Here is a 21,372-nt window from a genome sequence, read left to right on the forward strand (position 1 = left end):
ATTTTGAGCGCTTTGCTGAAATGATTAGACCTATCTTTTGCGTATGCGTTTGACTGATATGCTTAAAATGAACCCTTATGCTAAATACATTGAGGAAATTGTTACTAATAAAAGAAAGATACTGAAAGCTGAAATTTCCACCATGCTTGCTAATTACACTTTTAAGGGTGGAATACCAAAGAAACTTGGAGATCCAGGAGTACCAACTATACCATGCTCCATTAAAAGAAACTATGTTAAAACTGCTTTATGTGATCTTGGAGCCGGTGTTAGTGTTATGCCTCTCTCTTTATATTGTAGACTTGATTTGAATAAGTTGACACCTACTGAAATATCTTTGCAAATGGCTGATAAATCAACTGCTATACCTGTCGGTATTTGTGAGGATGTGCCTGTGGTGGTTGCAAACATTACTATTTTAACAGACTTTGTTATTCTTGATATTCCCGAGGACGATAGTATGTCTATTATTCTTGGAAGAACCTTTTTGAATACTACAGGGGCTGTTATTGATTGCAATAAAGGCAATGTCACTTTTCATGTTAATGGTAATGAGCATACGGTACACTTTCCGAGGAAACAACCTCAAGTCCACGGTATCAATTCTATTGGAAAATTTTCAACAATTACTATTGGAGGTTTTGAATTTCCTCTTCCTACTGTCAAGAAGAAATATGATATTCTTATTGTTAGGGATGTGCATATTATTAGTGAATTACTTTTGATGAGTATGAGATGGATGAAGTTAGAAAACACAACTCTCTGTACCCTCTTTTCATTTTCTGTTATTTATATTAAATAAAGTAAAAATAGTATTTTCTGTCTGTTTCTAAATTATCCATGTAATAAAAAATACCCCGAAAATAAAAGTTCTCCAAATGCCCTAAAAATGAAATATGATTTTTTTCTAGAATATTTGAGAATATCTCACACTGAGAACACAGTAGGGGGGGCAACCACGTGTCCATGAGGGTGGAGGGCACACCCACCCCCTGCGTGCGCCCCCTGCCTCGTGGACCCCACATGGGTCCCCTCCACTTATCCTTGCACCCAGACACTTCGTCTTGCTCTAGAAAAAATCACTAGCCAGCTCAAGCCCGAGTTCTTGCTCATCTTGCTACCATTTTCGATCTCCTTGCTCAAAGCTCCTCTCACAAAACTGCTTTTGGAGGATTGTTCTTTGGCATGTGACTCCTCCAATGGTCCAATTAGTTTTTGTTCTAGTGCTTTATTTATTGCAAATTTTTGCTACTTAGGTGACCCTGTTCTTGAGCTTGCATGCTAAATTTATGTGATCAAAAGTAGTTTTAATGCATGATATAGCCTCTAGGCACTTGTAGGTGTAGTTGCTATCAATCCTGTTGAGTTTGGTTCACTTTTATTTAAAGTTACTAAAAAAATTCACAATTTTTTTAGAGGAAGAAATATGTTCAGGAAAATGTACCAAGGTGGTTCCTCAAGGAAGCAAGGACCCAGGCCCGCAATATGCGAGCCGAGCAATGAACTACCAAGGGAGGCTCAAGTGCGGCCTTGTGAATGGCCATCAGAGGACTTCATGGTTCGAGCAGGAATCAAGGAGGAATTTGACACATAAGTGCGTAACGCTGATCTTGAGAGCTTCGAGGCAGATAAGTGATGTCAGTACTACTACCTCACTGATTCCTTTGTGAGAATGTTTGAATTTACATCATCACGCAATTCTCAAACTGTCCTGTTTGATCTTTATGATAAATCTTATACCATGGACTTAAGAATATTTTAATACTACTTGTAAACTCCCACGGTGCGGTAATGTTAGTGAACCTCGTAAATCTAAATATAAGGATTTTCTTGCTAGTATCACTGTGGGGGAATCTAGGGAAATCACGCAAGCTACCATAGGGGGCGTTCATTTTCCTGCTATACATTATTTTGCTCTCTTTATAGGTAGATTCATAAGTGGTAAGGATGAGGCATGCCACATGTGCGTGCCAGATCTTAGTGTTCTCAAGAGTGATGTATTAGGAGATAGACAATATAACTTTGGGGCCATTGTTGCATGTAGGTTGCATAATAACAAAATTAATGGAGATTTCTTTGGTGGAATTTATGCAACCCGTTTAGCTAATTTTCTTGAGATACCCATACGTGGATATGATATTGAGTTGCCTCCTGCTTATTTAGATTATAATGATATGGTTCGTCATCAGTTTGTTGAGAGGAACAATCAGTCCCTCCAGTACCGACTAATCTTTGACAAACGACACACATATCACGTCGCTCTCCCTGCTCCTGCTTTCTTTGACTTTCAGGAAAAAAAGAGATATGTTATAACCAGGGAGGAGACGGAGGAAGCTTGCCTCCAAGCTGCAGCTCTTCAAGCAGTAACTGATGCATCTCAGTATGACCCCAGTTTCAACTTCGGATACCCACCAGGCCATCCATGGGCATAGACCAGCTTAGGCCAAAAGCCTAAGCTTGGGGGAGTACGTATCTCTCACTGACATTACATTCATGTTCACACACTCATGCCAGTTGTTGGTCCTCATACTTTTTCATTGTATCATCCATGCTTGTTTATTTTCTTTTTAAGCTTTCTTCTTGTGTGTTTGAAATACCTTAAGAAAAAAAATTAGTTGTAGCTTTTAGCTAGTTTACTTTTCATGCCTGTAGTAGTAGTAATTAAAAAGAAACCCAAAAAGATTTCTCATTCTTCTTTTGCTTGTTGGGAGCTTTCCCGTGTAAATAGTTTTGTTTTATTCCTTTCCTTTGGGGTTGAGAGGAGAAGACCATAATGAAAATGTTGAGTGGCTATTATATGCATTATTGTTGATCTAACAAAGAGCCCACATTACCTTGTCTTTTCCCATGAATTGAATCACTACAAAAAGATACACTTCCGTGATGATACGTGTTTGTCACAGTAGGGTCACGTTTTCTGTCATGCATGTACATCCGTGACAAATTTATGACAGAATGAAGATGGGCATACCTGTGCTGTCGTAGAAGTGTTCCATGACATTACCAAAATTATCATCACGGAAGTGTCCACTTCCATGACGATAAATTGCGCGTCATAGAAGTGCTTTCGTCAAGGGTGACCGACACGTGGCATCCACCCTAACGGGACGCCGTTAAGCTATCGGGTCCGGTTTTGGATCCGATAACCCGCTAACAGCCACGACCAATGCCGATTTTCCACGTGTTAAATTCTCATTGGCCAACGGAACCACACGTCAGCTCCGCGTTGGCACAGGTATCACTCATCCAATGGTTGAGATGGGCCTATGACATGTTGACACATGGACGGGCCCATAAAGTTTAAATGGGCCGGCCCAACTAAAGGCCCACAAGATTTAGCGGACCATAATGGGCTAGCCCAGCTAAAGGCCCACAAGATTTTGTAGACCATAATGGGCCGGCCCAGCTAAAGGCCCAACATTTTAAGTTAAGGCCCGTACGGCTAGTGTCAAATTGGCCTGTCAATAGCCTGTCCTAAACTTGTCATCATCGTGGCCCATGGTCACTTCTGGACCATTAACAGTCCGCTAAGTATATGGGCCGAATTACGGCCCGATGTATTTCCGTCCTGTTAAAGGTCCTGCTTCATTTGGGCCCATTTACAGGCCATTGAAACTTTCAGCCCATAAACGACCATGAAGGATTTGGGTCATATTCGGCCATGTTTGACATTCAGCCCGTTAAAGGCCCACTATAGATTTCGGCCACTTTCGGCCTATTGTGATTTTCGGCCTATTAACGTTGGACGAAATCCATGGGCCATATGTGGCCCAACGTCACATCGGGCCCATTAACGACCCATATAAAAATGATGATAATCTAGCCCAACCGAACTTATGACCTGTTAAAGGCCCGTGTATTAGGTTGGCACATTTACGGCCAGTCCGAATTTTGGCCTGTGAAAGATCCGCATCGTAAATGGGCCACCATTTCGGCCTGCTAAGACCAGTGGGTTACTTGGCACAATCAGGGCCCAATCTCACTTTCGGTCTATTAAAGGCCCATGTTTTTTATGGGCTCGAGATATTTACACCTGTAAATGGCCTATTGTTACTAAGGGCCCAAATTATGTTTAGGCCTGTTAAAGGCCGACTATGGGCACATGCCTACTAGAAAAATATGAAAGCTTATGCTGATTTAGGCCCAGATATTTTTAGTGGGCTACATGCAAATTTCGGCCCATAATCGTTTTTAGCCCAATTGGAACGAGCCTGACGAATGTTGGCATGTTGGGCTCCTACGATGCTTTTGACCGAATACATTACCAAGATAAACCTACACTATACAAAAATAGTGTCGTAATTACTGCAGCCTTTGGCAGCATCATAAATGATGTATCACAACAAAATAAATTCCAACCATACAACAAAAGGCCTGTTGGCATAAAGTTTGCAGTCCTTGCAGATAAAAGCACCATTAGATGTATAGAAGCACAGATCATTTGACCTGAGTGCTAATGTTTCAGGCTGTAGAATTTGATGGAGCAGCACGATCTTCACCTTTTTCCGCCATTGCTCTTGAACAACGAAGCGAATGTCTGATAGTATGGTCTGAAATCCATTCATATCTTGACGACATTTGTCAACCACTATTCTTGTTCCCAAAACAACGTCCATTAGGGATTGGACTTGTGTATGGAGCACAGATATATCACTCTATCTAGCAGGAAGATTTTGTTCAGTAGGCGATTTGGATGAGTTACCTTGACAACCAACCCAGAATTACATAGGAAGGTGCTTTTTGCACTGTTAGTGTAGAGATACTGACGCACTACAGCAAGAGGTGACATTGTACCTGTGGTAGCCTCGCCGCCTTCAGGTGGTTGTGGCTGTTCAATCATTTGTTCCATAGCTTCCTAAAAGTTTGAACTTGTAGATTAGTGTACCAGATAAGTTACTAACGAGACAAAAACAAACAAAGTAGGTTACAGGTTTATACATAACTTATTTTGGTGAACTACTGTAATACATTAGCATGTATTGTAGTGCCAACTACATAATAAAATCACTTTCGGAACATATGTCATGTAGCATGCCTACTGTATTGTCTATTTCCTAACATTCTTCGACATCTAAGGATAAAGAGACATGGTTTAAAGTAGGATGGACATAGTATGACATCATTCATATCATGGGCAAACAGATATAAAACAAATAGGCTATTTTATCATTGTGTGCACACGTGAACATAACAACTAGATTACAGATCAAGACCAAAAGAATATCCTTCATCTCTTTTAAACCATGTATGGTGAAATGATACGTTAAGACAACTATGTATAAAAGTGAACAGAGTAACTGACATTGGCTGCGAACCAAGTAGTTAAATGAATACATCACAATACCAATCAGTTAGAAGGCATGAGGAGTAAGGACTTACAACAGCGGCTTGAACTGGTGTGCTCATACCCTTCATCTTGTTGGTCTGGCAATCCTTGAAGATTTGCACTTCATTCGATTCAGGTTCTTTTTGGTCCGCACAGGCTTTCCTCTGTATTTGGAACAAGTCAATATAGATACGATAATATGGCATAGAAAAAAGAAGGAAGTAGCAGCTATTTACAAGAGCCTCGCAGTGTGCAATATAGCTACGAGATCCCGTTGTCTGTTGGAATTTCACTTTAGAACGGTTGGTATTGTTCTTCAAACAGTTAGCCTAGAAGAAGATACACTTGTAAGGCACATACATAAATACAAGTTCAATATGTGGTCTGATCAAATACATATAGCCTACCTGATACTTTCGATCAGACCAGTGTTTAACGAGGGTTGTCTAGTCTTCATCTATAATATATTCCACTGGAGATGTTTGGGCGATTTCATTGTTAGCCCTGCCTTCAAAGTGAGATTTTGTAAGGTGGTACGATGCTGTCGCAGAGTAGACTGAAAAACATGAGTGCATGCTTGTTTAGTTGCATCATCTTTCGGATCCAACTTGAACCTCATCTGTTGAAAAAAGAATGTGAGTCTTATTAGGAGGAAGCTAGAAAGTATGGGATAGAGCAAGACAATATTACTAATTGCCATGAATAACATTACTCACGGATAAATGGTCAAGGAAGGTGTTAAACTGGGTATTGTCTTTCTCATTCCTGTACTGGATCCACGTTGGGAGGATACGTGCATGACACCTAACGACAATGGCTGCCTATGATACTAACTTCGCTGACTCTGTAGCATCACGTGGCCTTTTTAAACCTGTCTCAAAATGGATCTCCATTCTTCCTCCTTTAGATTTTGTTAATCTGTCAAGCATTATCCCTGATGTTTGTTTCCACTTGCGCCATGGTGCTAGTTCAACAACGAATATGGAAAGTGTTAGTGTACATCAAACTATGAGAGTACATATAAAGGAGCATGCAACTGCAACTTGACTCGGTCAGGTACCATCTTGGTGTTGATGCTCATGAGGTTCATCAGATCTTGCCAAGTCATGTTGTGTCAGCAGTGCTTCGGAAGTAGTGTTAGGTCTGAAGGCAGCTTGGGAATTGGCCAGTTCCGGAGCAAACGAACAAGTAACTCGTTGAGATGGTGGTACAGTTGAAGCGGATGCTGCAGCAGGTGGAGCAGGTGATACTATGTTTGTAGATTTAGCCGGTGGACTTGGACCTTCTACTGCACTATAAGTACCAGCAGAATCTGGACGGCAGATCCTTTTTTGTTTCTCCTGACGAGTAACACCACTCCCTACTATATTATTTTCCTTGCTCTTTTTTGACTTTGCCATGTCAAGCCATACCCACAACACAAAAGAATAAAACCGCTCTTCAGAACTCATTGATGCATGATACAAACAAGCAATACTTTGATGTAAGACAACCATATGAGGATGGAATATGTAAGAAAAACAGGACGACATGACATATTCACAGCTACGATGTGTAAACTAAGTAGAAGGATTTTCAAGAAAATAGAAGTAATGCAAGCTAGACACCATATGAAAGATGCAACCAATATTACTCTTCCAAGTTAAAAGTGTCTTGTCATAAGTGGCAATTTGATAAATTAGAAGCAGTACAACATAGAAATTAATGCAAGATGCAACCACTATCAAACTGCCATGTTAAAAGCGTCCAATCATGAGTGACTGATGCGGGATACACAACAACAGTACTTTGATGTAAGAACATGGTATGATAGATAGATGCAGTGTATTCTAGACACAGAACGCCATGTCATATGCACATGCATAACGTATAAACTTAGCAGGTGCAATTTAATCAAAATAGAAGAAATACAGGCTAGACAACATATGCAACATGAAACCAATTATCACACTGTCAACTTAGAGCAAGCACCTGCGACGGTGGAGTACGGGAGATGAACTCATCATGTAGACTTGGGACTTCAACTTCATTAGCAGTAGCAATGGCAAATCTAGAGAGTCTCTGTTTGCGTCGGTGCGGAGGACCACCAACATCCCCTAACTTACTCTTTTCCTTCCTATTTTCTAATATTGCCTTATGAAGTCAAAAACACAAGAAGATGAATAAAATTAGCTCAGCATAACTGGTTGATGCATGATACAGACGAACACTATTTTGATGTAAGGCAAGCGCGGGATAGGAGGATGGAATATATACAAAAAAAGACAACGTTTCATATTCACACATACGATAGGAGGATGGAATATGTATGAAAAAACAGTAAGCGGAAGGCATTTAAACAAAATTAGAAGAAATGAAAGCTAGGCACCATATGAACATGCAACCAATATCACTCTATCAGGTAAAAATGTCTCGTCGTAAGTGCCATTTTAAGAAATTAGAAGCAGTACAAGCTAGAAGGCAATGCAAGATGCAACCTACATCACAGTCCCAAGTTAAATGTGTATTATGGGTAAGTGATTGTTGCAGGTATAACTTGTAAGCTACGCACATGCAATTCAACATAATCAGAAGCAATACAAACTAGACATCATATGGAAAACGCAACCACATATAACAGTTCCAAGTTAGAGCAAGCACCTGTGATGGTGGAGTAGGGGAGATGTGCTCATCGTGTACACGTATGTTCTAGAAACAGGAACACGTGTCATATTCACAGGCATTATGTGTAAAGTAAGCAGATGCAATTCAACAAAGTTAGAAGCAATACAAGCTAGAAATCATACGCAACATGCAACCACATATAATAGTGCAAGTTAGAGCAAGCACCTGTGATGGTGGAGTAGGGGAGATGTGCTCATCATCTACGCAACTACGTTGACTATCCAGCCTTGTGTTGTCTTGCGAATCTTGTTGGGAGGATGGCAGAGTAGAATCTGTAGAGACCCCTATTTGAGTTGCTCCAAAGGACCACCATCATCCACTTCCGGACTAATTTCCTTCAGCTGTAATGATTTTGCATTGTGAAGTCAAACCGATAAGAAAAAGGAATAAAATTCGCTCTTCAGAACTCATTCATGCATGATACTGACGAACACTACTAGGATGAAAGGCAAACACATGATGCGAGGATGGAATATGTATGAAAAACAAGATGGCGTGACATATTCACACCTATGATGTGGTAACTAAGAAGGCATTTCAACAAATTAGAAGCACTGCAAGCTAGACACCATATGAAAGATGCAACCAATATCACTCTGCCAAGTTCAAACTATATGGCGTTTCAACAAATTAGAAGTAGTACATGCTAGAAATCATATGCAAGACACAACCAATATCACAGTGGCGACTTAAAGGTGCCTTATCATAAGTGACTGATGTGGGATATGCAAGAACAGTAGTCTGATGTAAGAACATCGTGTGATCAGATATAGTATGTTCTAGAAACAGGAACATATGTCATATTCACAGGCATTATGTGTGTCGGATCTCGGGTTCCGGAAAAACCCTCAATGTTCGAACACTGGGGTGCGCGGGAAGATCTCCCCTACCAATCCACGTCCTAGCTTCGCTAAGATCACAAGGGCTAACTCGACGAACTCGCAACACAAAGGACACAAGATTTATGCTGGTTCGGGCCACCATTGTGGTGTAATACCCTACTCCAGTGTGGTGTGGTGGATTGCCTCTTGGGCTGAGGATGAACAGTACAAGGGGAAGAACAACCTCCTGAGGAGAGGTGTTCTTGTGCTTGGTGAACTTGTGGTTGTTCGGATCTCGTCCCCTAGCTATGGTGGTGGCTAGTCCTATTTATAGAGGCCATGGTCCTCTCCCGAAAAATTGAGTGGGGAGGGAGCCAACAACGGCCAATTTGAAAGGGGACAACTAGTACAACTTATCCTGACAAAAGCAGTCTTCGCCTGCAAAAGGCTCTGGTGGTGACGCCGCCTTGGGCTCCATGGTGACCTCCGTCTTGTTGTCCAGCTGGTCTTTGTCTCATTGCACTGATATGGAAACCTTTGCTTGACGCCTCGGTACTCCGCGCCTGCGCTTGCTTCCTTAGCACCAAAGAGGAAACAAGGACACTGTGATCTTGATCATCATGGCTCACGTCACTGAAACCTCGCGAGGTTTTCCTTGCCTTGAACTCTCCGCCCCTCGCGAGCCAGGCTAGTGAGGGCGCTCCCGAGGAGGTCTTGTGTCGTCCACCTCACGAGGCTTGGCCCCTCGCGGGGGTCTTGGGTCCTTGTTGGAGAAGATGGGACGTACGGGCCCGCTCGCAGAGCCACGCCGTGGGCCGTAGGCAGGCAAGTCTGGGGACCCCCATTCCCATAACACCGACAGTAGCCCCCGGGCCCAAAGCACACTCGGGCTTGGCTTCAAGGCGCAGCCAAAGGTCAAGTGCGGAGCACCGCGAGCCCCAATAGCCTGCGGCCTTGGTCGACGCATGGCTGTTGATTGGACGTGGGCGTCTCCGCTTCCCCACGCTGCCTCGGAAACTGCCCGACCTGACAAGTCCCTGCGACATCCAAGGAAAAACGATCATTACTTGTGATTGTGGGGGGCGCTGGTTGGCCTTCTCCTGCTATAAATGGGAGGGGGGCGGAGCCCCCGTCGCCCATCTCTTCCCATTCCGCTTGCTTCTCCGCCTTTGTTCCATCACTGCCACCAATGGCGCCATCGAGGAGGTTCTCTACCGCGGAGAAGGGGAAGGCCCCTCACGAGGGGCCTGGCTCTCTGGCACCCAAGCGTGGACGCGGCCGTCCCCTCAAGCACTCTGCGACCCCCACCGCGGCCCCCTGTTCACATGGTGGCGCCATTGCGGGTGGCAGCGGTCACTCCGGTCGCAGCAGCCCTGTCGATGAATGGAGACGTGTCGTGGTTGCGCGGCCTCCCTCGCCGCGCTTCCACTCGGCGTAGGTGCTTCCGGAGTTCATCGTCTGGTCGGAGAACCCGGCCGGCAACTGGCTTCAGCTCCCATGTTTCTTCGTCGATGAGCTGTCAGCCTCTGGTCCAGGCGAGTTCTGGCTGCAGGAAGACGGTTGCTGCAGCAGGGCTTCTTGAGTCACGGCCGAGGTCTCCGCCACGGGCAACATAGCTCTGGCCCGTGGTTGGCAGGCATTCGCCCGCGCGCGCAGCCTGGGCAGGCGGTGCACCCTCCATTTCAGGTACGACGGTGATGCGACCCTCTATGTGAGGGTGTTTGGGGAAGATGGTCGCCGCAACGGGTGCTGCCCCGAGGTGAACGACGGCGAGGAGGTGCTCGACCTTGGCGACGATCGTGACGAGGATGAGTGCGAACCCGCCCTTGGTGCCGACCGCATCTCGTCCAGCTATGGTGGCTCTTCTCCCGGCGATAGCTCCAGCAGTGGTGGTTACGACCAGCCGCCACGCCATCGTGCCCGCTTCGAAGGTGGTAGCGGGTCATCTGATCACTGCGCCTCCATGAAGCGCGAGGAGGGGTCCGGTTGAGCTCAGGACGGCTCCAGGAGCCTTTGCCCGTGGACCGCTGTAGGGGCAGGCGCCACTTTTATTTTGTTCTTCCTTTCCTTCCTGCATCGAAAAGAAACCAGAATGGGCCCTAGAGGGGTGTGTATCGAACTATGATCTCAACCATTATGGTATGTTTGTTGTTTCTGTGTTGTGTCGTTATTTTGTTTAGAGGTAACTTAGCTTGGCACGTTTGGGGTAGCCTCCTCTTCATGAGGGACTCGCTTCCTAGTGCCTGTGAAGGCCTTCCTTGACTTGGCGGGTGCTAGGGAACTGCAAAAAAACTCGTTAGGAGGCTCGCTAGGAGGCTTATCATTCACCCGAGCCTCAACCTAGTGCTTCGTATCGCGATACCTGAGGGTCATGGATTAGGAGAAGTGCGCCAGCTTGTGGGCTCGAACGAGGATGCCTCGCGAAAAAAAGTCGAAAGGCAGAGAAAGGGTGAAAGGGAAAATGCTCGCGAGGTCGCCTGCCTAGCCCCTTCGCGAGGTGTGTGTGTGAGAGAGAGAGAGTGCAAGTTAAACTGGAGCCAGAAACAGCGGTAGAAGGTGGCAGCACCAAATCAGCTAAGAACTCCAGAAGCAAATTTCAATAAAAAGACGGCGAGCCAACTACGGAAAGCAAATGAAAAGTAGCGTCCGACACCTAGTCTAGTCTTTAAGTCTTCTCACCAGCACGGAGCTAAGTGCTGCCACTTGGACATGGGAGGGAGCCCCCGAGGCCCGAGGGCGGCACTCCTGAGACTCCGGGGCATGTACAGCCCCACTCATTATTACGTGAGAGTGTCACGGGCGGCGATCTTCCTAGGCGCTGGGCCTTTCTTCATGGGTAGAACTTCTGGAGGTGTTGGATGTTCGAGGCATTCTGGATGGGTACCCCGTCCTGCGTCTCCAGGCGCGCGGCGCCAGGCCTGGAGACATGGACGACCTTGAATGGGCCTTCCAACATGGGTGAGATCTTATGCAACCCTTCCCTGGAAAGCACTCGCCTCAGGACGAGGTCACCCACCTCAAGAGTCCTGGAGCGGACGCTGTGACAGGGTACCCCCGCAGCGCCTGCTGGTATCTTGCCGCCCGTAGTGCAGCTTCGTTGCGGTGTTCCTCCCCAAGCATGAGGTCCAACCCCTGCTTGGCATCCTGCTGCGTCTCATCAAACGCCAGGACGCGTGCGGAGTGATGCCTGACCTCGTGAGGGAGGACCACTTCTGCTCTGTAGACGAGGAAGAACAGGGTATCGCCCATTGGCTTGGTGGTGGTGCTGCGGATTGACCACAGCACAGACTGGAGCTCGTCGGGCTAGCCCCTGCCGTAGGCTTCGAGCTTCTTCTTGAAGATCCTAGTCTTGAGGCCCCTCAGGACCTCCACGTTGGCGCGTTCGGCTTGTCCATTGCTCCGGGGGTACGCCACTGAAGCGTAGCAGATCTGCGTTCCAAGGTCAGCACAATATGTTTTGAAGACATTACTGGTGAACTGCGAGCCATTATCGGTGATTGTGCGGTTGGGGACACCGAATCGGCTCACGAGACCCTTGATGAACTTGACTGCAGAGCCGGCTGGGATGGTGTGGATGGCTTACACCTCCGCCCACTTGGTGAACTTGTCGATGGCAATGTAGAGGTACTGGTAGCCCCATGGCGCTCGAGGGAATGGGCCTAGGATGTCTAGTCCCCAGACTGCAAACGACCACGAGAGTGGGATGGTACGGAGGCCCTGAGCCGGCTGATGGATTTTCTTGGCAAGTTATTGACAGGCCTCGCAGGACCTCACTAGCTCAGCTGCGTCGTTGAGCGCCCTAGGCCAGTAGAATCCAGTACGGAATGCCTTGGCGACAAGGGTTCGCGACGACAAATGGTGCCCACAGTCCCCGTCGTGTATGTCGGGTATCAGCCCTTTCCCCTGTTCCCTGGAGATACAACACAGTGAAACGTCATTTGGTCGCTTCCTGTATAACTCACCGTCCTGGATGAAGTATGCCATGGCCTGCCGGGCCACACGCTCCGTGTCATCCTCCTTCTTTGGCAACATCCCTTGCATCAGGTATTCCTTGAGTTCCTTGGTCCAACATCCCTCTTGGGGCTAGAGCGCCAAGAGTAGGCACACTCTCGAGGTCGGGCCACAGGCTGGGGCTCCTGTGGCAAGCGGCTGCGGGAGTTCTTCCCGAGGCTGAGCTATTCTTGAAAGCGGTGGTGTTGCTGATGGCTTGAAGAGCCGCTCCTCAAAGACGCTAGGCTCTTGGGGCTGCCACTTGGATGCCCTTCTGGCGATGTCGTCAGCTTCCTTGTCGGTGCCACGGGGCACATGTTGCAACTCCAGGCACAGGAGTTGCTTCTCCATCTTGCGCACCTCCGCGAGGTATGCTTCCATGTGCTCGTACTTCGGCTCATATACCTTGTTGGAGAAGTTGACGGGGAGATGCGAGTCGCCCCTAACGGTGAGGCGCTTCACCCCCAGAGCTGCCGCAGCTTTCAGGCCAGCTATGAGGCCTTCGTATTCTGTGATGTTGTTTGAGACCTTCTCGCCTTGCTGAAAGCAGAAATGCACAGCGTAGTAGAGCTTGTCCTGAGTGGGTGAGATGAGCACCGCTCCAGCCCCCACGCCCTACTGTGCGAAAGCACCATCGAAATATATGACCCAGCCGTCAGGCGCCTCACTTTCCGGCGAGAGGGACTGATCTTCGCCTATTTCAAGCGCCGGGGTGTCCCTCCATTCTGCCACAAAATTAGCGAGTGCGGCTCCCTTGATGACCCTGGTAGTGCTGAACACCAACTGGAATGCTTGCAACTCGATGTTCCACTCTGCGACCCTTCCAGCAGAATTGGGGCTCCTGAGCACTCTCTCCAATGGGTAGGCTGAGACGACCTTGATGGGGTGGCCCTGGAAGTAGTGCCGCAACTTACACAAGGCCACCAAGAGCACGAGTAAGAGCTTCTGAGGCATGGGATATCGTGCCCTTGCGTCCTGCAACACTGTGCTGACGAAATACATCGGGTGCTCGACGAGAGCTGATGCGTTGGTGAGGCTCGTGTCTTCGGAAGTTGGGGCGTCTCCTGAGGTAGTGGAACCTCCGACACTTGATCGCCTGTCGGGACCTCGACGGCGGCGTCCTGCCGAGCTTGGTCCTCCGTTGATGCTGCTCCGGCTCTTGCGGCACCTTCCTAGTCTTGTGTCATATCTGCTAGTGGCGTAGCTCGGCACGACGTGCCTTTGGCTTTGTGCTCTTCCCGAACCGCCACCAGAGCCGCGCTGGCGGAGTACGGGGTGGCGGCAAGATAAAGCACTAGGGGCTCGAGAGGTCGTGGCGCCACCATCACTGGAGGGCTGGTCAGGTATCTCTTGAGCTCTTGGAAAGCTTGGTCAGCCTCCGAGGTCCACTCGGATAGGCCCTTCTTCTTCATCAGCTTGAAGAAGGGTAGGCCGCGCTCTCCCAGCTTGGACATGAAGCGCCCCAACGCAGTCACCCAACCAGCAAACTTCTGCATTTCCTTGAGGGTATGCGGTGGGTTCATGTCTTCAATGGCCTTGATCTTTTCTAGGTTCGTCTCGATCCCTCTGTGGGTACGAGGAAACCCAGCAGCTTGCCGAAAGGGACACCAAACACGCACTTCTCTAGGTTAAGTCGCAAGTTCAACTGGCGTAGGCTCGCGAAAGTCTCCTCCGGATCTTGGATCAAGGTTCTCGCCTCCCGAGACTTCACCACAATGTCGTCGACGTAGGCCTCCGTGTTTCTCCTGAGCTGTCACCCTAAGGCGATGTGCATCAACTGCTAAAAGGTCGCGCCCGTGTTACGCCATCTGAAAGGCATGCAAGTGTAGTAGTACACCCCACACGGTGTCAGGAAGGATGCCTTCTCTACATCTTCTACCACCATCTTGATCTGGTGATACCTTGAGAACGCATCCAGGAAGCACAGCAGGTCGCACTCGGTGGCGGAGTTGACGATCTGGTCGATGTGTGGGAGAGGGAACCGATCTTGGGGGGCAGGCCTTGTTGAGGTTGGTGAAGTCGACGCACATTCGCTCCTTCCCGCATTTCTTTGCACAACGACGGGGTTTGCCAGCCATTCGGGGTACCGAACCTCGTGAATGGCACCCGCCGCCTCTAACTTGCGGGTTTCTTGGATGATGAAGGCCTGCTTCTCCATGGACTGCCGTCTCGCCCGCTGCTTCACAGGGCGTACATTGGGGCACACCCTTAAGTGATGCTGAATCACCTCTCTCGGGACCCCCACCAGCTGCTCGGGTTCCAATGCGAATATCTCCTTGTTTGCGCGCAAGAACTTCACCAACGCTTCCTCTAGGCTTGGGTCGAGGTCGGCACCTATGGTAAAGGTGGATCCTGAGGACCCGTCCTCATCGACTGGCACCTACTTGGTTTCTGCCTTGTCTTGGGTGAACAATTGTTTCTTCTTGGTTGGTGCGGCTCCCTTGGCCCCGAAGGCGCCCGCGCCGGCGGGCTGCGCCGCCGCAGTGGTCTTGAGGGCAAGCTTGAGCGCCGCCAGGGCCTCCTTGGCGTCCCCCTTGATGGTGAGGACACCCTTTCTCCCCGGCATCTTCATGAGGTTGTAAGCCGGATGGGTTGCTGCCATGAACTGGGCCAGAGCTGGGTACCCGAGGATGGCGTTGTAAGGGAGGCCGATGTGGGCAATGTCGAAGTCAACTAGCTCGGTGCGGTAGTTGTCGCGCGTGCCGAAGGTGACAGGTAGGCGGATCCGTCCCAGGGAGTGGGAGGTGCCGCTGCCAACCCCTGAGAAGGACTTGCTGAGGCGGAGCCGCTCGACCGGTACGTGCAAAAGGCCCTAGGCCTCCACGGAGAGCATGTTGAGGCCGGCGCCGCCATCGATGAGGGTCTTGGTGACGGCCACGTTGCAGATGGTGGGCGTGAAAAGCATGGGAAGCATGCCTGAGCCGACGGTAGAGGCGGGGTGGTCCCCTGCATCGAAGGTGAGGTTGGCCTCGAGCGCGGCCCAGCCCGGCGGGGCCCCCGAGCGCCTGAAAGCGGTGCCAATCTGGCGAAGGAACGACTTGACATGATGATCTGAAGGCGGTGGTTGCGAGCCTCCTAGGAGGGCCATAACCGCGTGGTGCGCCGGCGCTGCATAGCGCGTAGTGAAGAGGCGGCGCAGCTCCTCCCAAGATGCCACCGTGGATTCGGGGAGGTTGAGTAGCCAGGCGTGCGGTGCGCTAGTGAGGGCCATGGGAAGCCAGTTGGCCATGACCTTATCGTCGCCCCCGGCCTTGAGGACGTCCTCCTCATACGCTAGCAGAAAAGCGGATGGGTCCGCCGCGCCGTCGTAGCGCGGCGGCATCTCCGGCTTGAACTTGGGCGGCCACTGCACCTGCCGTAGGGCGGGAGCCAAGGCTAGGAGCCTCCTGGCCCCGTCGTCGGTACCATTCGTCGGAGCCGGGAGCGAGACGCCTGCCATGAGGGTGAAGCGAGGTGGTGGCAGAGCGTAGATCGACGAAAGTAAAGCTACGGCGCACCTCTACCTGGAGCGCCAAATGTCGGATCTCGGGTTCCGGCAAAACCCTCAAGGTTCGAACACTGGGGTGCGCACGAAGATCTCCCCCTACCGATCCACATCCTAGCTTCGCTAAGATCTCAAGGGCTAACTCGACGACCTCGCAACACAAAGGACACAATATTTATACTGGTTCGGGCCACCATTGTGGTGTAATACCCTACCCCAGTGTGGTGTGGTGGATTGCCTCTTGGGCTGAGGATGAATAGTACAAGGGGAAGAACAGTCTCCTGAGGAGAGGTGTTCTTGTGCTTGGTGAACTTGTGGTTGTTCGGATCTCGTCCCCTAGCTATGGTGGTGGCTAGTCCTATTTATATAGGCCCTGGTCCTCTCCCCAAAAATTGAGTGGTGAGGGAGCCAACAACGGCCAATTTGAAAGGGGACAGCTAGTACAGCTTATCCTGACAAAAGCAGTCTTCGCTTGCAAAAGGCTCTGGTGGTGACGCCGCCTTGGGCTCCACGGTGACCTCCATCTTGTCGTCCTACTGATCTTGGTCTCATTGCACTGATATGGAAACCTTTGCTTGACGCCTCGGTACTCCGCGCCTGCGCTTGCTTCCGTAGCACCAAAGAGGAAACAAGGACACTATGCATGCTGGTGCCTGCCTGGCACCTGCGTGATCTTGATCGTCATGGCTCATGTCATTGAAACCTCGCAAGGTTTGCCTTGCCTTGAACTCTCCGCCCCTCGCGAGCCAGGTTGGTGAGGGTGCTCCCAGGAGGTCTTGTGTCGTCCGCCTCGCGATGCTTGGCCCCTAGTTGGGGTCTTGGGTGCTTGTTGGTGAAGATGGGCCATACGGGCCCCCTCACATAGCACGCCATGGGCCGCAGGCAGGAAAGTCTGGGGACCCCCGTTCTGAGAACACTGACAATGTGTAAAGTAAGCATATGCAATTCAACAAAGTTAGAAGCAATAGTACAAGCTAGACATCATATGCAACATGCAACCACATATAATAGTGCCAAGTTAGAGCAAGCACCTGTGATGGTGGAGTAGGGGAGATCTTCATCATCTACACAGCTACGTTGACTGTCTAGCGTTGCGTTGTCTTGCGAATCTTGTTGGGAGGGTGGCGGGGTAGAATCTGTAGAGATACTCCATTTCAGTTGCTCGGAAGGACCACCATCATCCAATGCCTTGACAATTTCCTTCAACTTTATTGATTTTGCATTGTGAGGTCAAACTGACAAGAAAAAAGAATATAATTCACTCTTCAGAACTCATTCATGCATGATATTGACGAACACTACTCTGATGAAAGGCAAAGTCATGATATGGGGATGGAATATGTACGAAAAAATGGACGGCTTGACATATTCACACCTATGATGTGGTAACTAAGCAGAAGGCACCTCAACAAATTAGAAGCACTGCAAACTAGACACCATATGAAAGGTGCAATCAATATCATTCTGCCAAGTTAAAATTGTCTCATCATAGGTGGCGTTCATCAAACTAGAAGCAGTACATGCTAGAAATCATATTAAAGACGCAAACCAATATCACACTGCCAACATAAAGGTGTCCCATCATAAGTGACTGATGCAGGATATACCAGAACAGTAGTCTCATGTAAGAACATGGTGTGATAGACAGATATAGTATGTACCAAAAATAGGAAAGCATCTCATATTCACACTTATCACGTGTAAGGTAAGCATATGCAGTTCACACTAATTAGGAGCAATACAAGCTAGACACCATATGCAACATGCAACCAGATATCACACTGCCAAGTTAGAGCAAGCACCTTGGATGGTGGTGTAGGGGAGCAGAGACTTGGACCTTGTAATGCACTATTAGTACAAGGAGAATCTGTACAGATGCTCCGTTTACGTTGCTGCAGAGGACCACCATCATCACCTTCCTTACTCTTTTCCTTCCTCTTTCTTGATTTTGCCTTGTCAAGTCAAACCCACAAGAAAAAGGAATAAAATTTGCTCTTCGGACCTCATTGATGCATGATACTGACGAACACTACTTTCATGTAAGGCAGCCGCATGATAGGAGGATGGAATATGTATGAAAAATAGGACGGCGTGACATATTGACATGTATGATGTATAAAGTGTAAACTAAGCACAAGGTGCTTGAACTTGTTAGAATCAATGCAAGCTAGAAACCATATGAAAGATGAAACCAATATCACTCTACCAAATTAAAAGGGTGCCCTAACAAATGTATTTGACCAAATTGGAAGCAATACATGGGAACATGCTAGAAATAATATGCAATATGCAACGAATAAAGGTGACTCGTCGTAAGTGATTGATGCAAGATGCAGAAGAGAGGTAGTTTCATGTAAAAACAAGGTTAACACATAGATGTAGTGTGTACCAAAAATAGGAAGGCATGTCATATTCACATGTATATTGTGTAAACTAAGCAGATGCAATTTACCCTAATTAGAAGCATTACAAGCTAGACACCGTATGCAACATGCAACCACATAGCACACTGCAAAGTTAGAGCAAGCACCTGTGATGGTGGTGTGGGGGAATTGTGGTCATCAAGTAGAGAGCTACGTTGACTATCTTCATTTAGCCTTGCAGTTTCTTGAGAATCATGTGGGGAGGATGACACCACACTCTTTAAACGAGTATGGCGTCTCACAGTAACCCAGTGGGGTGATTGTCTCATCATAAGTGATTGACGAGAGATACAAAATAGCATTAGTTTGATGTACGAACATGGTTATTAGACATATGTAGTATGTATTAAAAATAGGATGTCATGTCATTATCAAAGGTATAATGTGTAAAGTAAGCAGATGCAATTTAACCAAATTGGAAGCAATACAAGCTAGACACCATATGCAACATGCAACCACATTTGACAGCGCGAAGTTAAAGCAAGCACCTAGGATGGTTGTGTGTGGCAATTGAGATCATCAACTGCGGAGCTACGTTTACTGTCTCCAACTGCTGACACTGCACCCTTTAGAGCGCTGAAATGCTTAGTGCTTATCTTCAAATTACAATTGAGCGACTTCTGTCTTTTCTTTTCTGCATTCATCAACACTGCATCAGAGTCTGAAATACCCATGCATAAAAAACAATAGTGTGAGTATGGGTGAAGTGTGTGCACAAATAGTCCAGTGTAAATCTAGTAGATAGCAGGTCGGTGAGAAATAAATGATGGGAGACATATGATAGCTCTACAATATGCACGGCACACTAAATTACTACAGGATACTATGAAAATAACAGTCGTCTGAAAACGAATAGGTCAGTCCATTTTTTCTGTACCGTATGATGTACAAAGAACGGGCAGATCGCCTTCATCTACCTCCAGCCAGTCGGTGTTGACGATCTTCCTTGAAAGGCCAGCGACCACCGACCCAGTCCCCTGCCTGCGCCCTCCCCTCGACCTCACCGCACCGCCATGCTTGGCACCGCCCCCCGGCCATCCATTCATGACCCGCCGACCTTGATAACCCACAAGTATAGGGGATCGCAACAGTTTTTGAGGGTAGAGTATTCAACCCAAATTTATTGATTCGACACAAGGGGAGCCAAAGAATATTCTCAATTATTAGCAGCTGAGTTGTCAATTCAACCACACCTGGATAACTTAATATCTCCAGCAAAGTATTTAGTAGCAAAGTAATATGATAGTAGTGGTAACGGTAGCAAAAGGTAATGATAACAAAACTAATGTTTTTGGTATTTTGTAGTGATGATAACAATAGCAACGGAAAAGTAAATAAGCGGAAAACAATATATGGAAAGATCGTAGGCAATGGATCGGTGATAGAGAATTATGCCGGATGCGGTTCATCATGTAACAGTCATAACCTAGGGTGACACGGAACTAGCTCCAATTCATCAATGTAATGTAGTCATATATTCCGAATATAGTCATACGTGCTTATGGAAAAGAACTTGCATGACATCTTTTGTCCTACCCTCCCGTGGCAGCGGGGTCCTAGCGAAAACTAAGGGATATTAAGGCCTCCTTTTAATAGAGTACTAGACCAAAGCATTAACACATAGTGAATACATGAACTCCTCAAACTACGGTCATCACCAAGAGTGGTCCCGATTATTGTCACTTCGGGTTGCCGGATCATAACACATAGTAGGTGACTATAGACTTGCAAGATAGGATCAAGAACTCTCATATATTGATGAAAACATAATAGGTTCAGATCTGAAATCATGGCACTCGGGCCCTTGTGACAAGCATTAAGCATAACAAAGTCATAGCAACATCAATCTCAGAACATAGTGGATACTAGGGATCAAACCCTAACAAAACTAACTCGATTACATGATAAATCTCATCCAACCCATCACCGTCTAGCAAGCCTACGATGGAATTACTCACGCACGACGGTGAACATCATGAAATTGGTGATGGAGGATGGTTGATGATGACAATGGCGACGGATTCCCCTCTCCGGAGCCCCGAACGGACTCCAAATCAGCCCTCCCGAGAGGTTTTAGGGCTTGGCGGCGGCTCTGTATCGTAAAACGCAATGAATCCTTCTTCTCTATTTTTTTTCTCCCCAAATGTGAATATATAGAGTTGGGGTTGAGGTCGGAGGAGCTCCAGGGGGGCCATGAGGTTGGGGGCGCCGAGGAGCTCCAGGGGGCCATGAGGTTGGGGGGCGCGCCCCCACCCTCGTGGCTAGGGTGTGGGCCCCTTGGTCTTGATCTTTTGCCAGTATTTTTGTTATTTCCAAAAAGACGCTCCGTGGAGTTTCAGGTCATTTCAAGAACTTTTGTTTCTGCACATAAATAACACCATGGCAATTCTGCTGAAAATAGCGTCAGTCCGGGTTAGTTCCATTCAAATCATGCAAGTTAGAGTCCAAAACAAGGGCAAAAGTGTTTGGAAAATTAGATACGATGGAGACGTATCAACTCCCCCAAGCTTAAATCTTTTCTTGTCCTCAAGCAATTTAGTTGACAAACTGAAAGTGATAAACAAAAACTTCTACAAACTCTGTTTGCTCTTGTTGTTGTAAATATGTAAAGCCAGCATTCAAGTTTTCGGCAAAGATTATGAACTAACCACATTCACAATAACT

The sequence above is a fragment of the Triticum aestivum genome, chromosome 7A, assembly GCF_018294505.1.
Source record: "Triticum aestivum cultivar Chinese Spring chromosome 7A, IWGSC CS RefSeq v2.1, whole genome shotgun sequence".
NCBI classification, from domain to species: Eukaryota; Viridiplantae; Streptophyta; class Magnoliopsida; order Poales; family Poaceae; genus Triticum; species Triticum aestivum.